General features: G+C 44.0%; 1 long non-coding RNA gene across 1 annotated transcript; it reads left to right on the top strand.

The window, feature by feature from the left end:
- The first annotated feature begins 1,694 nt into the window (after nucleotides 1-1,694).
- On the top strand, nucleotides 1,695-7,087 carry LOC147008465 (uncharacterized). Its single transcript, XR_015053144.1, has 2 exons — nucleotides 1,695-4,686; nucleotides 6,541-7,087. It is a non-coding gene; the product is annotated as an uncharacterized LOC147008465 (long non-coding RNA).
- The last annotated feature ends 4,969 nt before the right edge of the window (nucleotides 7,088-12,056 follow it).

Below are 12,056 nucleotides of genomic sequence, written 5' to 3'. Positions count from 1 at the left end.
TAGTTTATTGTGCCTGAGAGAAGCTTTTGTGATTTTGCTCGTTCAGACACGCTGCCTCGCAAGCTTGGCAGACAAGGGTGTCTGAGGTTCCACAAAATGGAAGGATGTTCAAATATTAACACGAGGCTTCAGACCCACGTCAACCTTTGTGAACCCTGGTTTTATAAGCAGGACTGTGTTGTGCTGTGGAAATGTCACCTGTGGCTAAAATAATCAAAGACTTAAAAAATGAAATCCAATTATTCAATCTCAACAAAAGCAAACGTTTTGACATAAATGCCTGTTCCTTCTCCACCAAGTAACATGTGGTTGTATATATTTTCCTTTATGGACAATTTTGTAATGTCTTCTGGTGTCATGGCTTCAAGTTACATCAGTATGCAAAATTTCAACTATCGAGCACAAATAGAAAGTACTAAACATTAATATAAGTGAGTCAGAAAGTTCTATTTTATATTATATATATATATATATATATATATGTGTGTGTGTGTGTGTGTGTGTGTGTGTGTGTGTGTGTGTGTGTGTGTGTGTGTGTGTGTGTGTGTGTGTGTGTGTGTGTGTGTGTGTGTGTGTGTATAACTAATATATATATATATATATATATATATATATATATATATATATATATATATATATATATATATTTTTTTTTTTTTTTTTTTTTTTTTAATAAACAGGAATAAATTCTCCCCCCTTTTAAAATTGCATATGTGGAGCTCGTGTGAAAATTTTTTGACTCAGCCCAGAACTCAAACCCAAGGACCTCATCACTTACACGGTAGAAGCTCAAGGGAACGTGATAGTGGTAACGGAGACGGATGTTTGGAATAGAACTCAAGACAGCCCACTGAGCAATTGAGTCTCCAGGAAATCCTCAGAAATTTCTCACACAAACACTGCAAGCTTTATAGTGGCTGACATATTTCGTGCCTGCTAGGGTGTGTGTGTGTGTGTGTGTGTGTGTGTGTGTGTGTGTGTGTGTGTGTGTGTGTGTGTGTGTGTGTGTGTGTGTGTGTGTGTGTGTGTGTGTGTGTGTGTGTGTGTGTGTGTGTGTGTTTGAGACAAACCTCATGTAGAAATTTAATTTGAACCAAAATATTTGAAAGAACAACCAGCAATTATTTATTTACACACACACAAGCAATGGTGAAAAGGACATTATTTATTCACAAAAGCATGCAACCATTAAAGGTCCCATGACACCCAAAAGTACTGGAATTTCATATATATATATATATATATATATATATATATATATATATATATATATATATATATATATATATATATATATATATATATATATATATATATATATGTGCTATAGGAGTTTTTCATCGTGATTTCAGATCTGACAATGTTTTTCCACAATACTCATTCTGTAAAATGTAAAATTAAAAAAACAAACCTCTTCGGGAATGCCCTTAAAAATTCTACTGAAAGGGGCGTAACCCACATGACGTCAACTGCAGGACGACAGAGGCTGCACGCAAATTACTCGGGTGGGTGGTCTACGTGATTCTATTGGCTTCCTTTGCGTTTCCACATTCGATTGGTCGACTCAATCGCTTCATTCATTTCTGCTTTAAAAAAATCGAACATTTGGTTTTGAATAATGTTTGGCATAGACTTTGATTTGTCTGGTAGCGACAGTGAGTGTGAGAGAAATGAAGGATTTTGGTCTGAATTGTTATGATGATATGCTAGGTGGTCATATTTTGGACCATTAGCTGTGTGTTAATCAGCTGTCGGGATTCTAACCTTGCTTGTAATTGTGTATTATTCAAACCTTGCTTTAAAATGTTGCTTTAAATGTATCATGCTGTTTTCACTATGTCTTTGATAACCCTTTATGGCTCTGCAGCTGCACAACAGCATGTCCTTGGGGAAACTGTGTATGCTGATATCCCACACATTCCTGTTCTTAGTCATCACCAGAGTTTCGCTTTTGCTATCAGCAGGTGCCAGTGTAGGGGTGTAGGAGTCTTAGAAAGTTATTAGTTTGCAAGATGAACTGTTGGGTTGCGAATCTGAGGATTGACTGATCCAACTTCCCTGAGGGCCCCTAGGGAGGGGGGAAAGAAGCCCACTGCCGCATTTATTTCTTTATTTCTTTATCCCTTAGCACACACTTATAGTCCACACCCAGTTTTGCTTTTGTGTGATTATATATACAACTGTTTTGAAGTAAGAATCTCAATGTGGTCCGGGGGCACCTGACTGAAGGGCCTTTGGGCTGCATTCCGCATGCGTAGTGCCATCTTCTGAAATAAATCGTATCATTCAAAAACCCTCATTCGACTCTGTCATTACTCGGCCGAGTGAAGAGTCATAACAATTGGCGACGAGGATGGGATGCGACTGATGCTGGCGGTGTGGACGGCGGGACTCACTTGGTGTACAGCGATCACAAGGGTTCAGCTAAAGGTACGTGGAAATTGCACGTATAGGGCACCTAAGACAGGAGCCCTAGTTAGGTGAAAACTGTACACTTGGTGGGCAGTGCCCACGCTGGACGCAGCTCCAGGATCTGCTCGGATCAAGAACTGTAACGGTAAAACATATGAGGTGATTCGAATGCGGTTTGTTTGAAGGGCACAAAGAGGGCTGGCAGGCCGTATGTTAGAACCGGTAAGGGTCGAGGATAAAGGTATCCGTGTGAAATAAGGAGGAAACAGGTTGGAATCCTGTACCAAGAGAGGGAAGGTTAGAGGCCTTCATTGGGTTTGAGGCTATTAGGCGGCGGGTCGAAAGGGATCTCGGTCCCCGTGTAAAAGGAGAAACGATTTACAGCTATTAGGCGGCTGATTGAAAGGGATTTCGGTCCCGACGTAAAAGGAGAAACGATTTACAGCTATTAGGCGGTTGGTAAGATAAGAACAAAAGATGGGGAATAACTCTGCAAAGAACATAGAGTTACCCAAAGGAACAACACTTAAAGTTATCGGTGAAAGTGGAAAACACTGGAGAGCGTTTGCAGCGTGGCTAACGGAGTCACAAAGTGAGACAGGACGTAAGCGATTAGATTCAGAGGGAATCTTGAACCAACGGGAAAAGAACACAAGGTTAATGAGCCAGGAGAAGGGCTGTTTGTAGAAGTTACCTGTTTGGATGTATTTGTGAATACAATGTGGTGGGGAAGGTTGAGTTTTGTGTTAGACGTAAGTTGAGTGTTCCAACCTGGAACTTGTATGTGTGGAACAACTTGTATGTTTGTATGGAGATAATGATGGGTCGTCATCGTCAATGTGAAGACTTTGGACGAGGTGAATTGCGCACACCAAATCTGGAGGAAGGACCATGATGACCGATTCTGCACGTGTTGTTAATTCAGTGATGGGAAAATGTCATTGAGAGAGTGTGTGTGTGTGTGTGTGTGTGTGTGTGTGTGTGTGTGTGTGTGTGTGTGTGTGTGTGTGTGTGTGTGTGTGTGTGTGTGTGTGTGTGTGTGTGAACTGGATGGGGAATTGAATAATTAAAACCACTTCAGCAGACAGTTTGTCAAATGGGATGTCAAATGGACCAACGTTCGGGTTTTCTCATGGTCCGATAAACTCTGTATGCTGTTTTGGCTTTGAACACTGTACGTGATAAATGGATGGTCTCCACGGAGCATCATTTTGATTTCAAATTGAAATTCAGTTCTGTTTCCACTTTGCATGTTTCGTAAGGCTGATCGACGTTACGGGTTCGTTTTAACGTCAGTTTCAATTCTGGTTTCATTGTTGGGGTCATTAAGCATGTTTTATGCTTGACTTTCGTAAATCTGGGAAAAAACTTATTTTATGGGGTTTTGCGAGTCACATGACGTGCCATAGGATTTAACAGGCGCGACGAAAGCACGAAATCGTCCCGTCGAAGGACAGCTTATCGTGAGGGTTTACGAAATGGATCAGCACATTTTACAAGATGGGGACGCCCTTCATAGGATTCTGTAAAATTCCGATTTAAAACGAACGTATTTGAGATGTCGTCAAATATTTGTTCCGTGAGTTTGATGGTAAAAACCAACGCGCTGATAAGACGTATTGCTCATGTGAGTGCGTGATGACGTAATCACGCATGGGCCCAGCGCGCTTTGTCAAACTTGAAAGTGCAATTAACACCCTGCTGTGAATGTGCCTGCTTGTCGGAGCAATGTACAAGAATTTCTCGAGGCGGCTGATTTTGAATATGGTGGACAAACTAGATTTTAAAGAGATAGCTTTGTGGTAAAATTAATTAATAAGGACATTGACGTTTCAAAGGATCGCTCGATTTTGTGTTTCGAGGCGAGTGCACGCGCTATCGGTACATGGAAGCGACAATGCTTTGAAACAAGGCTGTAATATATATATATATATGTTTGTTCCGGTTGTTGTTGTTGTTGTTGTTGTTGTTGTTGTTGTTGTTGTTGTTGTTGTTGTTGTTGTTGTTGTTGTTGTTGTTGTTGTTGTTGTTGTTGTTGTTGTTGTTGTTGATTGGGCTTCGTGACCGGAAGAGGAAAAGAGAAAAAAAAAAGAGACGCGGAAGAGGCGCAGGACCGAGGATTTAGGATGGATGGTGTTGTGGTAATGAAGTGCCGTACTGTGATTAGCGGCAACGGAGATTGGGCGGATGTGGCAGCACTGTGTATGGGGGTCGGTGGCTAGTGATGACTCGTATGCCGCGTGCTCCGTGGAGGGTCGTGCTGGAACAGTAATGGTATGTAGTATACTGTATTAGGAATGGTGTACTCTGAGGAATGTAATTGGGATTAGAGTATGGAGTTTGCCTTCAGTATTATGTGTACAAGTTATTGTATTTTGTTATTCTTACCCTATGTATATTTATGTTGTTGTAGATATGCGTATGGGTTTTGTGAGAATAAAGCCGATCGAAAAGGTTTATTGTTGATTACTACAACAGATGGAAAGGAGGATTTAAATGCTTTGAACAAGGAACGGATTTTATTTAAAGTGGGTTTATCTTTTAGCCGCGTCTCGCGTAGTAAACGCCGGCTCTAAGAGAGCTCCGCGTTGTTCTTATTATTATTCTGGTGAAGACAAAACCTTTAGGACGTGGCTCTTGGACACATTTGTCCTAGTTTACATGTCAGACATCCAAGAACAAGGACGTTTGGTAGGCTACGCACTTATGAGGATAGCGGTGTTTTTGGGAAAATTACGGGCGGGGCTCGTGCTGTTTGAACACGCAGCCATCGTGGGCCTTGACGAGGAGCGTTTCGATTCTCTGCCTGTCAGGGTCGAGATGTTTGTTTGGAAGCGGACAGAAAAGCATGTCTGTTGTCTTTATATGAGCCTCTATCTGTCAGGATAAATTCATTGGATTTGGGAAGTATAAGCGGAATTAAAGGGATGTAGAGGAATGGTTGCTGAGCAACGACATCGATCTGGAAGGAATGGAATTGGCTTTGCACTGCACTCACTGTTGACTACGATGAAACAGGGCAGGATTATGAATACGTGGCCAAAGCACATAGAGATTACACCGTCAAACGCTCTCTGATGACAACCAACCGATGGATCGGGAAGGAAGGAGCGGCGGTGGAGGTGAAACAAGCCGCCAGAGAGCGCGAACTAATGAAGCACAGAGAAGGACTAACACCGTACATCTCAATGGCAGTTAGTAACGGACATAGTGCAGGGGAGTTAGGAAGAATGGTGAACAGATTGAGATGCGCCCCAGAACCACAAGATGGGGCAACGAACACCAGAACACTTTACTGGCCGTCAGACAAGGAGATGGATGGAAGGTATGCTTGCCTGATCAAAATCCACAGTAGTGTACAGTAAGGTCTCTGGCCTTCACGTCCACTCACCACGCACCCAGAGCAACTTCCAGTCCTGCAAGCTCTAGTCATGGTGGGAGCCTCGTACGGAGGTATCATTTAAAAATAATCTTTTACACAAATACTTGTCATTATGTTGCAGTTGACTGCAGTGTTCAGTGCAGTGGCATGCTGTAAACCTTGTAGTAACGGAGACAGTGACAGAACCTTTGACGACACAATATGCAACTCCTGGTACTGACACTACTCCTTTGTGGGGGGACCTATCACTAGGCAACACACTCAAGCCAAAGAAACCGTATACACCTCCGTGGCAAAGGGGGACGTCAGGAAAATGCAGAAAAGACAGAAGTGGCTTGGCAGAACAAAACGCAAGACAAAACCCAGTGGGGGCACTTTGCACAAATAGGATTCATATGGGGTCAACACGCATCTCTAATTACCCAAGTTCCATGGGCCCCGAAAGAACCCTTTTGGAGTACAGTTGTGAAATCTTGTGAAAATACAGTAACCTCCCAGAGAAGAACACATTTCACTTATAGGTGTTTTCACCTATAAGGCTTGAAGCTCTCACGAGCGATCGAGTGGAACGCAAGGGAGGGTTACGCAGGGTGGAGATCTATATTTCATGACTGGGGAGACTGGTTACTGTGCCTGGTAGGGGCAGCAATCCTAATCATCATGGGAATCATTTTTGGAGTATTTCTGATCAAACGTCTCATTTCCATTTGTCTAAAGAAATGCTGTGAAGCCTCACCCTCACCCAGGCCATCATAATAATTAACAGCGAACTCATGGAGGAAGACCCCGAGGACCTCTGTATGGGGCCACAACCAGACCCGACCCCCACCAGCTGAGGAGCCAACAAGGTGTTCTGGCGGAGGGCGCCTGGGGAAGACTCTTCCAGGTATTACTGATTACTCCAACGAACTTTCAAGTGAAAAGGTAAGCCAAACATGGACTCATACATCTCACTACACACGAAGATACAGGAAGTTGTAACAAGAAAGAAAGGAAATCTACAAGTAAAATGCTGATGGAGGTTTATGATAGATGTGGCAGTGTTTTGACTAGCATATGCATAATCGTGGAAAATGGACAATACCAGATAGTGAAGGAATGTATGGAAAATACTTGTATGACCCTTATATGTAAATATGCATCTCATGAGACTCTTTTGTCTTCTAGCGCAAGTTGAGAAAGGAGCTTACACCATGCCTTGAGCGCTCACAGTGCTGCTCACCCATTAATACATTTGCATATTGTAAATATTATTGTTGTAATTAGTGTTGAGTATAATTGCCTAAATAATAATGTTGCTGTTAATATTGTATAGACTTGTAGTGCCTTTAATATTGTGTGGACTTAACATCAAATTTGTATATGACAACTTAATGGGAGACTTGTGGCAGTGGGCAAGATAAAGGCAACAGAAGCTAACCTGAACCACCGGCAGTTGGGGACTTCTCATTTGGGGAATGTTGATGGCTATCCACGGCATTTGCAAATCCCGCTTTGGCAGGCACGGGGCCTAGGGTAGCTGCTACAGGAACCAAATAGGGGTCCACTCGGTTGGTGAGTATCAGGTGTGGCTGGGTATGGTCAAAATATGACCAAGGAGGGAAACTGTTATGATGATATGCTAGGTGGTCATATTTTGGACCATTAGCTGTGTGTTAATCAGCTGTCGGGATTCTAACCTTGCTTGTAATTGTGTATTATTCAAACCTTGCTTTAAAATGTTGCTTTAAATGTATCATGCTGTTTTCACTATGTCTTTGATAACCCTTTATGGCTCTGCAGCTGCACAACAGCATGTCCTTGGGGAAACTGTGTATGCTGATATCCCACACATTCCTGTTCTTAGTCATCACCAGAGTTTCGCTTTTTGCTATCAGCAGGTGCCAGTGTAGGGGTGTAGGAGTCTTAGAAAGTTATTAGTTTGCAAGATGAACTGTTGGGTTGCGAATCTGAGGATTGACTGATCCAACTTCCCTGAGGGCCCCTAGGGAGGGGGGAAAGAAGCCCACTGCCGCATTTATTTCTTTATTTCTTTATCCCTTAGCACACACTTATAGTCCACACCCAGTTTTGCTTTTGTGTGATTATATATACAACTGTTTTGAAGTAAGAATCTCAATGTGGTCCGGGGGCACCTGACTGAAGGGCCTTTGGGCTGCATTCCGCATGCGTAGTGCCATCTTCTGAAATAAATCGTATCATTCGAAAACCCTCATTCGACTCTGTCATTACTCGGCCGAGTGAAGAGTCATAACATGAATCACATGGAGAATTGTCGGATAACGTAGTCGCGGGAGGTGAAGTTCAGGCAGCTGGAAATGAAGTAGGGCCTTACCAGTTCGAGCCCGAAGCAGGCCAAGCAGAGGAAAATGGCCATGAAATTCCCGGAGTTCATGATGATTGGGAGGATATCGAAGGAAGACTTGGCAATAACAACTGGTTAGACTAAATCCTATTCGTAATTCAATAATGTAAATTCGACTTGCATACTGCTCGATATCAGAAATATTTTAGTGAGGTGACGTTAACAGCACAGCGCAGCGGACATGTTTCTCCGCGGCGAATGAATCGCAAGCAAGGTCAGCGCATGTCATCGGCCGTATCTCTCCACGCATAAAACGAAGCAATCTCGCTGTCCGGATACAATGAAAACTTGTGTGCAGAACACACCCTGTGACACAATTGTCTAGAGTAGTCCGATAAATCTGATGTTCTGTTGCATTTTTATTTATTTTATTCCTACTGTCGTCATGTAGCACCAGTAGAAATCAATGAAGAAAAGAGAATAATAAAAGAAAGCTACAGCACATCAGATTTATCGGCCTAGTCGGACGGACAACGGATTTATCGGACTAGTCTAGACTCTAGAGATCTCGAGTCAATCCACTCTGTGTGAGTTTCTGCATGTGACCTCAACGCTGCGGTTCGCTGAAGTCAACTTTTTTAAGGGGCGGGGCATAGGAAGTTGTGAAAAGCACCAGAAATGTTCGAAATATTGGTATAATTATCCCATTTTTGATAAAAAAAAAAAACGTGTGATTTCTTCACGAGGAAGGTGAAGATAATATATAAATAACCAGAAAGTTTTGGGTGTCATGTGACTTTTAAAGCGAGTATTTGCAGGCAAAAGGCACAGAAGAGCAGACTTAACCCTAACACGTATTATTGGAAAATCTAATTTACACAAAAGACATATGGCCATCATTCAATCCGGGAAGAAGAAGAAGAAGAAGAAGAAGAAGAAGAACTGAGAAAAAGAGAAAAGTACGGAGTACAGGTTCGACTCCTTCCCTTGCCTCACACAGCCCAACAGGGCTATGCTGGTCCAAATTTACTGTGGGAAAGGGGAGTGGGGGAAGGATGGGGAAGATGGGCAGTGGAGTGGTTATGCTTTGTGATGGGATGCACAGCCGTGTCTCTGAGGCATCCAACACCAGTTGGCAAGTCCTCTCCGGCATCCCAGATATGCCAATGGCACACCACTCCATTTCTGCTGTGCACCCGGGACAAACAGCTCCACAGTTCTGGGCTTTCTCCTTGCTCCCCTCCACAATATGAGCGCCTTCCTTCTCTCCTCCGCACTCTACGCTCCTCTCTGCTCCTCACCGGACAAGCTTTTAGCACAAAGGCAAGCTCTGAACTCCTTGCTCCTCACAAGACATTGCCTTCTTTGTGTCACCTCGTGCGAACCTCGTTCTCATTGATGCTGTGGGTCCACGATGAAGCCTGTGGGAAATCCTGCTCTCCCTGAGGGATCCTTCTAACATAGCCCTCACCCCACCCCTCGCACGTGAAAGACATGGCAGGTACCCCCAGTCCCTCCCTGCACATGAAAATGCCCTTTGTACTGTACATACGGTTTGCATGTTGGAAGCACCTTACTTTATCGCATATTGAAAGAGCATTGTATGCTATTACGATGGGAAGCATTTTACTTTGTGCCACGAATATGTGAAATGCAAGAAGGAAGAAAGACAGATGCGGTGAAGGTAATCTGATTGGCCTGAGAGATCAATGACAATAGATGGACCGAATGTGCTCAATAAAGTAATGTGCAGATGGAGTGGTAATGGAGGCATATAAGAGGGATGGAGATGGACTGAGGCAAAGACAGATGAGGGAGGAATGGAGACGGACCGAGGGACGTTCAACTGACTGCAGGGTTGAAGGTAACACCTATGGGGTATTGAATGAAAGATTGAAAGGAGCAGAGGGCTCGGAATAAAACGGTGGAGATTGAAAGGAGCAGAGGATTCAGAATGGAACGATGGGATATTGAAAAAAAGATTGAAAGGAGCAGAGGGTTTGGAACAGACCGATGGGGTATTGAAAGAAGGATTGAAGGTAGCTGAGGGGGGGGGGGGAGGTAGCTGAGACATCACACGATGGATACACAGCCTAACCTCAATGCATGTCTCCCCCAAACCGTAAAACAAGGGGCAAAGTTTTACCCACACGTAGACTAATGAATTAACTCATCCTCGGGTCTGCTACGTGTACTTGTATGCTCTCCACCTGGGGTACATTTCTAAATGTGTCACACAATATGTAGGTGTGTATACATATATGTATGTATGTGTATATACATATATGTATGTATGTGTATATATATATATATATATATATATATATATATATATATATATATATATATATATATATATATATATATATATATATATATATATATATATATATATATTGTTACGGTTGTGGAAATTCACAGAGCACCATATAGGTCCTTCGATCAGTTATGTCGATAAGTCTGTGTTCAGATAGATTTCCCCACCGATGTCTAAGGGTATTATTCGTGTAACCGGGCTGTGATCTTTGAGTTAGCCGTTTTTCTTTTATTATCTTTATTTTGGACCAGCCACCATTACTACCACCACAAAGCGCCACCAACCACAACAACCACGATCACCTCAACCACCAACCACAACAACCACGATCACCTCAACCACCAACCACAACAACCACGCCACCTCATCCACACCACCATTACTACCACCACAAAGCGCTAGCCATGCCACGTTAACCACAACCTTCACAACCACACCACCACGTTTCCACCTCAGCAATGGTTACCAGAAGCCTGGTTCGTCGAGGGAAAGCAGGCAGATGACCCTTCCCCACCCCTCCCCCGAACAAATGGCGTCTCCGCAGCCAACACGAGAGATTCCACCCTGCGAGTGGAAAAAGACAAATACAGCGGCGAGGGAGCGTTCCCGATTTGGCGGGAAAACGCTTCCTTCGAGAAGTTTCCCGCGCGTGCTGGAAGGAAGGGCGGGAGGTGAAAGGGGGCGGGGCTTGGTGATAAAGAGGCGGAACGTGAGCGCAGGGGAGCTGGTGCTGAGGAGAATCGCGAGAAGGAGAGGGAGCTTTGTGAGCTGAGGCGGAACGAGAGCGTGAGAGGGCTTTTCTGAACTGAAGCGGATCGAGAGATTGTGAGTGAGGTTGCGCTCCAGACTGAAGGCGCTCTGGCTGGGTCGGTGGTCGTGACGGAGCCACCTTGGATCGTGTGCGAAGCCGGATCGTGGAGGACACGAGCTCGGGAGCTCACCACACGGGCATATTTTTCCTTTTTATTTCTTTCTGGGTGTGTGTGTGTGTGTGTGTGTGTGTGTGTGTGTGTGTGTGTGTGTGTGTGTGTGTGTGTGTGTGGCACCGTCTATAAGTAAACCCGTATAAGTGCATGTGAATAATAAATAGACATGGCTGCAGGTCTTTCGGCTGGTGTGCTGTCCCATCCCCCCATTCATTCCTTGCATAGTGCTTGTATGTTTCTTCATTGCTTGTGTCGTGTGTGGAAATAAATGTGCCTGTCTCAATGTACCTGGTCATTGTGTCCCATTCCATCATGAAGTTCGGAATAATAGCTGGCTTTTTAATAGCCGATAAAGTGATCGGGTCCAACGGGGCTGCACGATAAATACACCGCTCGGTATCCGCAGAACGGAACGAGCTGCGTACGTGGCTCGTTTCCAAGCAGCTCCCGTTGAGGTACAACCGCTCGGTAGCCTTCCCGCACGAATAATTAGGTAAATCGACAGTTCCGTGATCAGACCCTGTAGCGTGCGGGTAGAGTACTGACAAGGCTATGGTGTGCATTAAAACAAACCCATAGCTGAATTCTGGCGTTTGATCCAGAAGGCTGCGACTGGATTGCTCGTCCGGTGGGCGTACAGCCGCGATTCGGCTAAAAGCGGCTGTCCGCACGCCGGCGGGCGGAAATCAATAACAATATGTTCATAGTTGCAGT

This window comes from Eptatretus burgeri, chromosome 18, assembly GCF_056783735.1.
Source record: "Eptatretus burgeri isolate ZD-2024b chromosome 18, Ebu_testis_v1, whole genome shotgun sequence".
In the NCBI taxonomy this organism is placed as follows: Eukaryota; Metazoa; Chordata; class Myxini; order Myxiniformes; family Myxinidae; genus Eptatretus; species Eptatretus burgeri.
Note: the sequence above shows the minus strand (reverse complement) of the source record. Positions and strands in the feature narration are given on the sequence as shown.